Genomic DNA, 13,424 nt, shown 5'->3' on the forward strand with positions numbered 1-13,424 from the left:
CACAGTGGTGTAGAACCCGTGTTAATTTCTTGGGGCATGAGATTACTCCTCAGGGTCTCTGTCCCCAGGAAAAGAAAGTGGAAGCACTTCAGAAACTGAAAGACCCCACAACTCTGCGGGAACTAAGGAGCCTCCTTGGACTGACTAATCACAGCAGAAAGTTCATTGAGGGCTACGCAGAGATCAACAGACCCCTGATTCATCTCCTGAAGGGGGGTCAAGTGGGAATGGGGTCCAGAACAAGCCGAGGCGGTAAAACAACTCAAAAGAAGCCTCTCACAAGCGCCCTGCCTAGCGTACCCTGTCAGAAACAAGGAGTTCTTCCTGGAGACGGGGTTCTCTAATACGTGCTTGACGGCAGTATTATACCAAAAGCATGACAAGGTCAATAAAGTAATCTCCTATGCGAGCAAAACTTTATCCTCTGTGGAGGAAAAATCCAACGATTGTGAGAAGGCACTCCTGGCAACGGTGTAGGCATTGAAGAATTACCGCCCGTTTATCCAGGGGGAACACATCATAGTGGAGACTCCACACCAGCCTCTGCAATATCTCCAAAGTGACAGGATCCGGGCCGGAAATGTGAGTAATTCCCGAATTACGTCCTGGATTCTGTCAATGCAAGGCTTTCCTGTGGAGGTCCGATATGGCCAAAACAAGAAGAGTCCCCTCGCACAAGGTCTGGCTGACTTGCATGATTGTGCCAGAGAAAACTGTCTCGAGGACGAAAGTCTAAAAATCAAGGACAACACGGAGGCACACCTTAATTCCCCACACAAAGTCTTTGAAGAAGACAAGTGTGAGGGAATGCCCACTGTCTATGTGGATGGATGCTCTTACCATGTTGACAACAACGGGGAGAAAGAACTGGTGGCCGGCGTAGGGAATGCATGGGTGAATGAGTGCCGAGAACCCTCCGCTGGATACAAAATTGGTCCCCGAAGTAGTCAGGTGGCAGAATTGATGGCTGTGCATCAGGCCATCCTCACTGCTGTCCAGCATCAACTCCACGAACTGGTCATAATCACAGATTCGGATTATCTACGGAACGGGTTCGTGGAGCACCTGGTTAATTGGAAAACCAGAGGCATGTTATTTGCTAACAACAAACCCTTGAAACATGGGAAGTTGATCCAAAACATTGATGATCTGGTCACCTCGAAGGGAATGACCATCTATTGGAAGAAGATCAAGGGTCATTCCAAAGTAGAGGGACCAGACAAAACTGGAAATGACTTAGCTGATCAGCTGGCCAAAACCGGGGCCATCCAAGGGGATCTAATTGAGATTGAGTCCCTGTTGGGGGAAATCCAGGTCACTGCTATCACTAGGTCCCAGACAAATGCTCACAATGATCTTTCAACTGCCCAATGGAGCAAGGAGACCCCTGATGCTGATTTGATTACAGCTCAGAAGGGGGATCCAAGTATTGGTAAGTTTTACCAACACCTTGAGGACCCTGAGAACTTTCCCCTGACGGATACCGATTACATTGGGAAAGAGGACCTAAGAGTGTTGATGAAATGTCCAAAAATGTTCCGGATCCAAGACGGTTTGTTGGTAAGGAAATCCAAAGCTGGCCACGATCAGTGGGTGGTTCCTACCTCATTCCGAAGCCTGATGTTAAGTCACGCCCATGATGCCGCCACCGCCGGTCATAGGGGGTTTCACACAAAAACTGGAAATCTTAAGAGAGGTTGCATACTGGCCACACATGGGGCAGGACCTTGACCAATACTTGAAGGGGTGTCTTGTGTGTGCACAATTTCAGCCAACATTCCTCACACACCGGGCGCCTCTCCAAAAGAGGGGGATGACACTGCCATGGTCAGGTTTACAAATCGACTTCGTAGGCCCTGTGATTCGTTCTGCTAGGGGGAATAAGTACATGTTGACTGTGACATGCTTGTTTACCAAGTGGGTGGAATGTCTCCCAGCCCCAAACTGCAAGGCAGAAACGGCAGCTGCCTTGATGATTAACCACATCTTTTCCCGTTTTGGTCTACCTCAAAGGATTGTGTCAGACAGAGGTAGCCACTGCACCAGTGAAGTGATGACAAAGATGTGGGAGATACTGGGGATCAAAAGGAAGTTGCATATTGCTTACCGGCCAGCTTCTTCTGGGGCAGTAGAGAGATATAACCGAACCATTGTGAGCATATTAAAAAAGTTTGTGGCAGATTCTGGGCCAAGTTGGGATATCCGATTACCTCTGGTCCTAATGGCCATCAGATCTACCCCGTCATCTGCAACCAAAATGTCACCATTCGAGTTGATGACTGGACGCAAGATGGTGCTTCCGCAGCATTTGCACTACAGGACCCAAGAGCAGACACTCATAAATGCCTCCACAACTCATGAGTATGTGGAGAATTTAAGGAAACACCTTCAACATGCTTTTGCCTATGCTCAGCGGAATCTAGAAAGATCAGCTGAGAGTATGAAGACCCACTATGACCTGAAAACTTCCAGGAAGGAATATCAGGTGGGGGACCGGGTCTATCTATACAATTTCCAAAGGAACCAGGCCAAACAGCGAAAATTTTTGCCTACATGGAAGGGACCCTTTGAGATTATAGACAAAATCTCCCCTGTGCCCTACAAGATCCGCATCCCCAAAGGCGGTTTGGCAGAGGGGGAAGACAAGTGGGTCCACATTAACCAGTTGAAGTGTTGCCATCCCAGGAACACTCTGCAACAACTGGAGGAATCCTCTGGAATCATAGAGGGTACTGTCTCAGATTAATTCAGTTCTAACTTAAAATATCCTATATATCGCCTATCAAATTCTGAGTTTCTCAATGTGGGTGTTTTGGTTTTTGAATGCAAAAAGAAATGTGCATGTTCATATGTTTTGACTATAAATTTATATGCCACCCCACTATATCAATGGTGGGGGAGAAATGTCTATGAATAGGTATTGCCGCTCTTCCTTTGTCGTCCTAGGAGAAAGAAAACCTTGAGACTGGCCAAGGAGGAAGATCCGGAGACCGGGAGCAGAGACGCAAGGGGCCCAGGGTACCGCCCAATATTCTCATCAGGACCAGCGAGGAGAACCGATCGATCAGTACCGGATGGAGGAAAAGATGCTGAACTGTGCCATTTGCAGAATTGGAAGAAGATTATGCGGACAGACCAGTGCGTGGGTCAAAACCCTTGTGCACCCGACTCCCCATCGACTCAAATTCAAAGGGCAGTCACGTGGGGGGATTTGTTGGGTGTCCTGACCCACGTTTGAGCTATCATGCTGCAACATTTGGTGCTGTGGGCTTAGAAAATCCAAGATGGCCAAAAAGCCCACAAGTGCGCCAGAATCCAGGAGAACCATGCAGTTTTTGCGCACACCCAAAACGGTTACCTCACTTGCCACCCACCAGTGTAAAGAAAGATCTTTGTTAACAAAATCCAGTGTTATTGATGTCAAAAAGTTGCTGAAATCGTGGCTCACCAGACCACTTTAGAGATTCAACCCTTTTGTGGGGTTCCACATAACCATTTTACTGTAAGGAGCCCCATCAAAACAATGTTAAGCAAGGATTTACTACCATGTAAGAACCATTCCTGTTTGGAATACATTAATCCAAGAAAAATCCCAAAAATGGTTGCATTACCAGTACTCACCACTATCAGAAAGCCGGCGTTTTAAAACAACACCAGACATTTGTGTAAAACTGAATAAATGAACCCAAAGCAGGCCAAAGAAAGACTTACTGAGAGGTGGATACAATGTAAAGTTATATTCTGAAGTGACTTGAAGGTTTATAACAAGACTGGCTGAGCTCTGCAGGTCTGCAGCGGCTTAAACTGAAACTGGATTTAAAATTACCAAAAATCGAAATGTGTAAATAAACTGAGGGACAGACTTGTGACTGCCACATAGTTTGTCACTGTTAAAATGTCATAGTTTTGAACTTAGAATCAGCATTTTAGCTGCATATGTAAAAATTGTCTTGACTTAAACTGGGGAACAAAAAGTGACATTTTATCTGAATCCTGGCTTAATGAAACTGAATTCTGCCCACCAGCTACCCCCGACAGGAGTTGAGACTTGCACAACAGCTGTGTTCCCAGGCCTAGCTGCCTTTTGCTGTTCCCACCAAAAGGGATATGACACTTCTCTGATTGAATTACCTGGGCTCTGCAGGAAATTGAACAAAGCCCTGTCCTGACTCAGGCAAATGTTTTATTGGGGGTGTCGTAAAAATGGCTTCCTCTTGGCAGAAACTGGGAGGGGGAGAAACTGGAGACAGAGGCTGAGCTTGAAGAAAGTGGAAAGACTGGTTTCTGTACCATGTGACCTGAAAAGACACACCCCTGTAGCCAGAATATGGTTTTAGAAAAAGACGAATAACTCATAGTACGGACTTGTCATAATTATTTAAATGATACCATAATTCTTGTGATTTTTCTGCCCACATTTTAAGAGGTTTTTAGAACCGGTGGTATGATCTGGAGGCAAACTAGCAGTTAAGAGGGTATTACTTAAAATGTCTGCATGTGAAAAGTCTGATACTTCATCAATTAATGCCTGCATGCCTTGCACACATTTGGGTAAATTTGAGTAAGAATCCGATATTGGTAACCCGACCAAAAGCGCAAAAAGTTGCCATTTCTCAATGCAAGCTCTCAGGAAGAGCAGATTTGGGACAGAGACTACCTCATGTGATAGGTAATATGTACATGCAATGACAAACCACTATGTATTTGAGAAATGTGCATTTTGAATCAAATATAGATTTGTGGGCAAACTGACCAGGGGAGGATCCCCTGACCCATAAAACCTACAGCATCACTCTGACTCACAGTTCCTTCCCCAATCATGGGAGAGGGGAGAATTGGGCCAATGACAAGTTGAAAGAGGGGCTGGCTAGTGATGCTGCACACACACCCACTTTCAAAACACATAAAAGCAGACAGTCAGGACAGATAGAAACATTCAATTCCATTTGCTGCAACGCGCTCTGCCGGACCACACCACATCCAGAAGATACTAGATTCAACACTTAGACTTTAAAACTCCAAAGAACTTGATTCAGAACTCAAAGCAAGGGCCTAAACCCACAAACTGAGAACTCTTCTCAGTGGGCCTCAGCATCCAGCAAACCTAACAGCGGTAGCAGCATCCAGGAGCCGTGCATATCAGCGCTGGGTCCAGAGAAAGCTGTGCAGAAAGATCCAGAAGCAGTGCTGTGCCCAGAGAAAGCAGAGCAGTATCCAGAACCGGAGGCAGAGCAGAGCTGACCCAGACCGCTGTTCGCAGAACCAGAGAGCTGACCCAGACCGCTGTGCGCAGAGACCATCCGTGGCGAGTGAAGAAAACCTGACCAGATCCGTGGCGAGGCCCATTCTATTTCTAAATATATTGTGAGCACCTAGCAGAACTGTGCAGAACCAATCTCTTAGTTAAAATAATATAATTCAATCTATTTTAATCTAACCAGAACTGTCTCCTAACTGTCACCTGTCATTTGCAAAGCTGTCACCTGTCATTTCTAGTTGCTAGCTGTAACTTGTCACTTTGAACTTTTAAAATTTCAAATCTGAAAAACGACCTTTACCATATCGCTCATATCTCTGTGACCGTTTGTCTTAGAGACTTGCAGTAACTTTCCTCTGAAAGCTGGGAATCCTGGCTTTTCAACGAATCTAGAATCGCAATCCCGAAAAACGCACTCGCGAATTTTACCGCGATTTGCAAATTTCTCCACGTGTGAAAACAGCAGCTTCCTTGCTTTCATTTGCCAAAAAAAATGTGTTTAACCTGCCAATCATTCCTAGAACATTGCTAAAGTAAGCCTGAACTAATTTAAACCAACTAATCCTCAACCTGAACCTCCAGAGGGAATTAAAATCATTTTAGCACATTTTCCAATATATTGCTATCACATTTTAAAGCATTTTGAGCCTGTGTAAAACTCATATCTATTTTCCTCTAAGCTTGCTGGGAAACTGGAACTCTGTATTACACTGTGATTGTATACCTGAACCGTGTGCTCTTACTTCCATCTCCTTACATTGTATAGGGGGGGTGAATTGCCACAAAGGGAAAGTGATTACCTTGACTTTTGTGAAACCATATCAGTTTATCTTCTATACTGCATTTCATTCATTCAACCTTGCATTTCCTTGAACCCTATAAAGCATTCTCTACCACATTATTCTTCTGTCCCTATTTACCAGTGTGCTACCTTATCCATTTCATGTCAACTCCTTAGTGATTATAAAGAAGTGGGCTAGTGCCAGATTCTCCGTTGTTAATCTTTATCATATTAGATTAAGTGTGATATTCAATTATTAATTATTATAAAGTGTGATATATATATCTATTGTTTAAATTTTCAAATAAACCTTTTAAACTTGCAAAACAGAACTACTTCTTGGCTCAGTCGGGTCAGGGGGATTCCAAGAGAGGGGTGTTATACAGGGGTAGTCATCCAGAACGCATGAACTGGACATAAAGATATATCAATAAGGGTTTTCATTCAGTATTCTAGACTAGGCGTTGACTTAGCTGTAGTGTTGAATTGAATCCTCTTACAATTTGGAGTAAGACCCTATTTTCCGCAAGCAACCCCCCAGAATACACCACAGGGTCCTAACACCTCTTAAAACATGCACAGAAAAATCCCAAGAATAATGATATTATTTATATAATTTTGACCAGTCCGCACTATGAGTTATCTATCTTTTTAAAATTATGCCCTGGCCAAAAAGGGGTGTGGCTTCCCACATCACATGGTGGAATAACTGGTTTATCCACTTCCCCCAAGCTCAGCTTGCTAGCAGAGGCACTGCCCCTCCCAGTTTCCCCCAAGAGGAAGCCACTTTACGACCCCCCACTATAACATTTGCCTGAGCCCAGGACAAGGCTTTGTTCAACCTCCTGCAGGTGCCCCTCCCCTAATCTAATCAGAGAGGTGTCATCTCCTTTTGGTGGGGAAGCAGGATGCAGCTAGGTCTGGGAAGAGTGGCTGAGCAGGTTTCTCCTGTCGGGGGTAGTTGTCAGGCAGAATTCAGCTAAATATCACTTTAGTTCCCATTCGAAATCAAACTTACAATTTTTACATATACATTAAATAATTACTTCCTTCAAGTCATTTCAGAATATAGTTTTACATTGTATCCACCTCTTAGCAAGTCTTTCCTTGGCCTGGTTTGGGTTCCTCTGTTCAGTTTTGAACAAAAGTCTGGTGGTTTTAAAACGCCGGCTTTCTGATAGTGGTGAGTACCAGTATTGCATCCATTTTTGGGATCTGTCTTGAATTACTGCATTTCAATAGAGTGGTCTTTTGCTTGATAGTATAGGACCCTTGCTTAACATTGTTTTGATGGCATCCTTACAGTAGAGTGGTGATGTGGAACCCCCCACAAGAAGGTTGTATCTTTGGAGTGGTATTGTGCCAACTGCGCAGTTCTCCTGGATTCTGGGGTGAATGTGGGCGGCGATAGCTCATCCCCACATCTACCCAGTCTATTGATTCAGCATGGGTCAAACCCTTCAAAATATCCTCCAGTGGTTTGCAGAGTTTGAAATGGTATGTACAATTCATGATGTTGATAAGAGAGATTGGGCTAAGTGTTTGTTAAGCAGAGTGCCTCAGACTGGATATGACTGTATTCTGAAACTGAGTGTGGAAGAAAGGGGTCAGTATGAGTGCATGAAGTCTGCTTTGATTGCCAAGTTTGGAAAGACACCTACCCAATACCTTAAAAGGTTCAGGGATTTTAAGAACAGAGAGAATGTGTCTTGGGTTGACTGGGTGAGTGCTGCGCACATGAACATGATGGGGTGGATTGATGGTTACAGAGTCAAAACATTTGTTGAATTGTCCCACCTGTTGTTTTTTGAGCATTTTTCTGAAGCCTGTTCACCAGAGCTGTGTCAGTATTTTGCTGACCAGAACATTTTGGATCCCTTGAAGCTGGCTAGGCTAGCTGACAAGTGGGTCTCCCACCGGGTGTCCCCTAAGGACTCCAGTGGGAAGGACAAGGGCAACGAAAAGGGGACCTCTCAGAAAGCTGAGGAGTCCCAGAAGCAATCACAGTCAGGTAAACCAAAACCTTCCTCTCCTAAGACCCAAAAAACTAGTGGGGATAAGTCATCTGTGGGTGGAAATAAGAGTAGTGGTCCACCTGCTGCAAAGCAGGCTCCCAGTGGTTCCAGTACTGTACCCTACATTCCTGGCATCTGTTGGGAACATGGGGCTCTGGATCACAAGAAGGGTGACTCCAAGTGGAAAGGTAAGGCACTTGGAGTAAAGGCTGTCAGCCTGAGCTACCCTTACCCCATGTCTTAGGTGGAGGCCACTGTCCTCCCCTCCTCCACGGGGATCACCTTTGGTGCTCCTGTAGAGATTTCCTTAGTGTCCCTTGGAGCCTGGGACCAGTACGCAGAAGTACTGGCAACTATCCCACAGAACACCCATAGGGTTTTGAGAAGTGTCCTGTTGAATGGCCAGCCTTCTACTGGCTTGAGAGACACTAGGGCAAGCATGACAGTGGTGGACAGGACCCTGATCAAGCCAGAGCACTATGTAGGTGCTCCTCTGAGAACCACAACGTTAGCTGGTGGGCCTCCCAAATTATCACTTGTAGCCTTATTCACAATCATGATTGGAGACAAGACAGCAAAGCTTCCTGTAATGGTTCAGGGCAATGTCACTGCTAACATTCTGTTAGGGAATGATCTAGTAGAGTTGAGGTTGATCTCTGATGGTCTCGCCCTGACTGCTGTTGCAGTCACTAGGTCACAGGTGACACAGGGTCTGGCTGTGGGTCAGGTATCTGAGTCAAAGGTGAGGCCTAAGGCAAGAAGAAGGAAGAACAAGAAAGCCACCTCTGTGAAGGGGGCTTCTTCTCTTCCAGCTGCTCCTACAGCACCCATTGGGATCCATGCGCCGGACGGGCTGGGTCCTGTGGAAAACCCAAACTCAACTCCTGAGGGAGAAGAGACAGGAGACTCTCCTGTGGGAGAGGTTCTCAACCCGGAGGACCATCCTGATCTTCAATGTCTGCTGGCTGAAGGGCGACCGTCCCGGGTGGACTTCTGCAAGGGACAGAGAGAGTGCCACTCTCTCGAGGGTCTGAGGAAACAGTCCCTGTCCCAGGCACAAGGAGAAGTGCCTAGGACATTCCAAATCTATTGGAAGGGTGACCTCCTTGTTAGTGAGCCCACTAAGCCTGAACTTGGTGCCCTCAAGAGGTTGGTGGATCCCCAGGTTTACAGGCCCTTCCTACTGCTGTTGGCACATGAGGTGCCCTTAGCTGGTCATCTTGTTACCAAGAAGACTAAGCATAAGCTCTCTGCCCATTTCTACTGGCCTTGGATGGGATAAGAAGTGGAGTCCCACTGCAGGACCTGCCCAATTTATCAGTTGTCTGGCAAGACTGGAGGTAGTGTCATTGCCCCACTGCAGCCATTGCCAGTGGTTGGCACACCATTTCAGAGGGTGGGCATCGAAATTGTCGGTCCCCTTGACCCTCACAATTCAGGTGGACATTGGTTCATCCTGGTCTTGGTTGATCATGCTACCAGGTACCCTAAGGCTATACCCCTTCTGACTGTTACTGCCAAGGTGGTTGCCAGGGCTCTCCTGGGCATTTTCACCCGTGTTGGATTCCACAAGGAGGTTGTCTCTGACAGAGGATCCACCTTCATGTCTAGTTACATGAAAACCATGTAGAAAGAGTGCGGGGTAACCTATAAGTTCTCCACCTATTACCACCCCCAGACCAATGGTCTGGTTCAGAGCTTTAATAAAACTCTCAAGCGCTTTGTAGGCGCTTTGGAAGAACCTCTAAGGAGGAAATGGGATCGCCTCCTGTCATGCCTGCTGTTTGCTTACAGAGAGGTACCTCAAGAGGGTGTTGGTTTCAGCCCCTTTGAGTTACTCTTTGGACATCCCGTGAGGGGACCCTTTGCCGTGATCAGAGAAGGTTTGGAAGCCAACCCTCCAGGTCCTGCCAAGCAAGTGGGGGACTATGTGTTAGGCCTCAGATGGAGGATGACACAGATGATGGGTCAGGCAACAGCGAATCTCAAGGCCAACCAGTAATGAATAAGTACTGGCATGACCTTAAACTCTCGCTAATGGATTGAACTCTGGGACTGGAAATCCTTTTGATGAAGCCTACCAAGCCTAGAACTTTGGCAGTGAAGTGGACTGGACCCTTCAGGATCATCTCCAAGATGGGTAAGGTCAATTATCTGGTTGACATGGGAGTCCCTGGGGTAGCCCCTCAGGTATTCCATGTTAACAGGCTCAAGCCTTTCCACAGGCGAGCAGAAGTCTCATGTCTCTTGCTAGCTTCAGAGCAAGAAGAGGATGAGAGTCAGCCTCTTCCTGATTTTCTGCATAGCAACCCCCAGGATGGTTCAGTGGAGGGAGGCTCTTTGTTTGAATTGCCTCTCCCTTCGCTATGAATCTGTATCAGTCATCTCCTGCATCTGTGCTTGCTACTGTGTAACTATGAGACCTCTGGGCACCTGCTTGTAAATCATAAGTCTGTTCATCTTATGTAACAGCGCCTGGATGCCTTATGGGCTGCAAGCGCACTTGACAAATGCAAATAAATAAATAAATAAATCTCTCTCCAGATCTCACAACAGAGTAGCAGAAGGCCTGCAGGTCTTTGCTTCGGCAGTATACCTTTCTGTTTTCACTGACACCAGGCCTTACACCGTGGTGTAGGCACAAAATTGACACTGAGGACAGTGTGCCTGTCAAAAGCAGGTGCTACCGTATGTCAGATACCGTTAAGAACCACATCCAGGCTGAGGTCGCCAAGATGTTGGATTTGGGTGTTATTGAAACCTCAACCAGTCCCTGGTTCAGTCCCGTGGTCCTTGTCCCCAAGGCAAGTTCCCAGGCAGGTACCAAGGATTGGAGGTTCTGTGGGGACTACCGAGGAGTCAATGCCGCCACCAAAACTGCCACGCACCCCTAGCCCAGGGCTGATGAGCTTGTGGACACTATAGGTTCTGCCAAATTTGTGATCACCTTTGACCTTACCTCAGGCTATTGGCAAATAGCTCTGACGGACCATGATAAGGAAAAGACAGGGTTCTCACCAACAGAGGGACTCTACCTGTTTAGGGTCATGCCTTTTGGGTTGAAGAATGCCCCTGCCAACTTCCAGAGATTGGTCAATCATGCACTCAGTGGGCTGGAGGCCTTTTGTGTGGCCTACTTAGATGACATTGCCGTCTGCAGTTCCACCTGGAAAGAGCATTTGACACATCTGGACAAGGTGTTGCAGGCCTTGAAAAGGGCTAAACTCACTATCAAGGCCACCAGTGCCAGATAGCTCAGGGGAAAGTCACATATCTTGGTCACGAGTTAGGAGGGGGTCAAATCCAAGCTCTCCCCAGTAAAGTACAGGATGTATAGGACTGGGAGACTCTAACTACTCAAACCCAGGTGAGAGCTGTTTTGGGCCTCACTGGGTATTATCGCAAATGGCAGACTATGGAACCATAGCTGCACACCTGACAGCTCTGACTTCACCCAAACAACCTAGGAAGGTTAATTGGACTGAAGACTGTCAGAGGGCCGTTGATGGCTTGAAAGGAAATCTGTGTAGGGCACCTGTGTTGTGTGCACGTGATTACAGCAATCCCTTTATTGTTCAAACTGACACCTGCAACACTGGAATTGAAGCTGTCTTGTCCCAGTTAGATGACAAAGGGAGAGAACATCCCATCATATTCATCAGTAGGCAACTCAAGGGTAGAGAGCTTAAGTAGGCTACTGTTGAAAAGGAATGTTTTAGCATAATTTTGAGCCTTGGGCATTTTAGGCCTTACCTTACGGGCTCTACCTTCAAGGTCCAAACTGATCATAAGCCCCTAAATTGGCTTATGCAGTTGAAGGGTGAGAACCCAAAACTGCTCAGGTGGTCCATTAGCCTGCAAGGGCTAGACTTCACCATAGAGCAGAGACCAGGGAAGAGTCAGACAATGAAGAAGGTATGTTGACCGTCTGGTTGAGGGTGTCCATTTCATGGGAGAATAGGCACCCTAACCTCAGTCTGGGGGGGGGGCGACTGTGATGCTGGAAATGCATCGAAGGGACAGGGCCTCTGTATTCTTGTCCTTTACTGTTCTTATCGTGTTTTCTGTCGTGTTTTCCACACAGGAGATCATGTGGGACTCCTGGTGGTGCAGTTCTCTCTTTTGGTTTGGTTTACAGACCCATGGTATACCCTTATGGCACCCATGGGTAGGGATACAACTCTGTGCCCCTAGTGTATGTTTTTGGGCACCTGTGTGTAGCCCACAGAGCAGGTTATGGGCTGATGGCAGCTCCATGCTGAATTTGACAGGTGCCCTGAGTATGCTACATTTTGGGATACCCAGGCCCTGCCATTGGAATCAGTTGATTCCTGATAGGAAACAAGATGGCCCCTCTGGCCTCTTGCTTTCTATAACCTGCTACCTTGTTTTCCCAAAGTCCTGTGAAGCCCTGACTCTTTCCCTTCCCCTCGACTGGCTGTTGGGTGGAAGTTCCATACATGGTGTTGTTGTGAAGTCCAGGCCAGACTGGCTGGAGCCTTCCCAGTGACTGTATTTTGTGGGTGTACTCTGTGGGTGGGAGCTGGGTGAATGGAGTGTGTGACGAATATGCACTTCTTGTTGTGGATGTCTGGTTTCTGGTGTTTTGACACAATTACTGAGACAGCCCTGTCCGAAACTGGTATGAATGCAGTGTGGAGTGTTGAATGGCTGGGTACTTGTCCCAATACACATAACTTGAGTGTCTGGACAGAAGTGAATGGCCTGAATGCACTATGCACTATGCACATGATTGGCTGCCTGGCTGCCTGAATGCCCTTCTTACCGATTGGTTGCCTGAGTCTGACCCAGCAGAATGAATGGGAGATCAACTAGTATATCTGGGGGCCTCTCACTGCTAGAATTTGTGTTCAGAAGCTGAAGAGAAACAGGAGTTGAAACTGAAGCTTAACCTTGAAGCCCTGCTGGAAGAGAAGTCTTGTTGCTGCTCTACTTCATCAATCTGAAAGCTGCTGCATCTCCAAGGATTGACCCAGAGAGAACCTGGATAGGCGCCCTCTTCCCAAGCAATGAGGTACCATCGTGCACCACCTGATCTTTGCCAAAGCTCCCTGGTAGACAGACTGACGACAGGCTGCCGCCCGGAGATGGGGACTGCGTGGAATCACAAGGAGAAGCGCCCAGATACTGTTGTCCATCACCGTCGACGACCGCCGTCACCGACCAGAGCTGCCGTGCTCCTTTTGCCTAAGTAACATTTGATCCAAGGACACTCTTGCCTGCACCGTCGATAGATTTTTTCTGCCAGAGAAAGTCGAGGCCGCTGACGCGCTGAGGAGAATCTGCCGGTGGGTTTCCCACCACCTCAAGACCACAGAGACGCTGATGACTCGATGCCCTTGCTGGGCCA

The sequence above is a fragment of the Ambystoma mexicanum genome, chromosome 8, assembly GCF_040938575.1.
Source record: "Ambystoma mexicanum isolate Mex_15411 chromosome 8, UKY_AmexF1_1, whole genome shotgun sequence".
NCBI classification, from domain to species: domain Eukaryota; kingdom Metazoa; phylum Chordata; class Amphibia; order Caudata; family Ambystomatidae; genus Ambystoma; species Ambystoma mexicanum.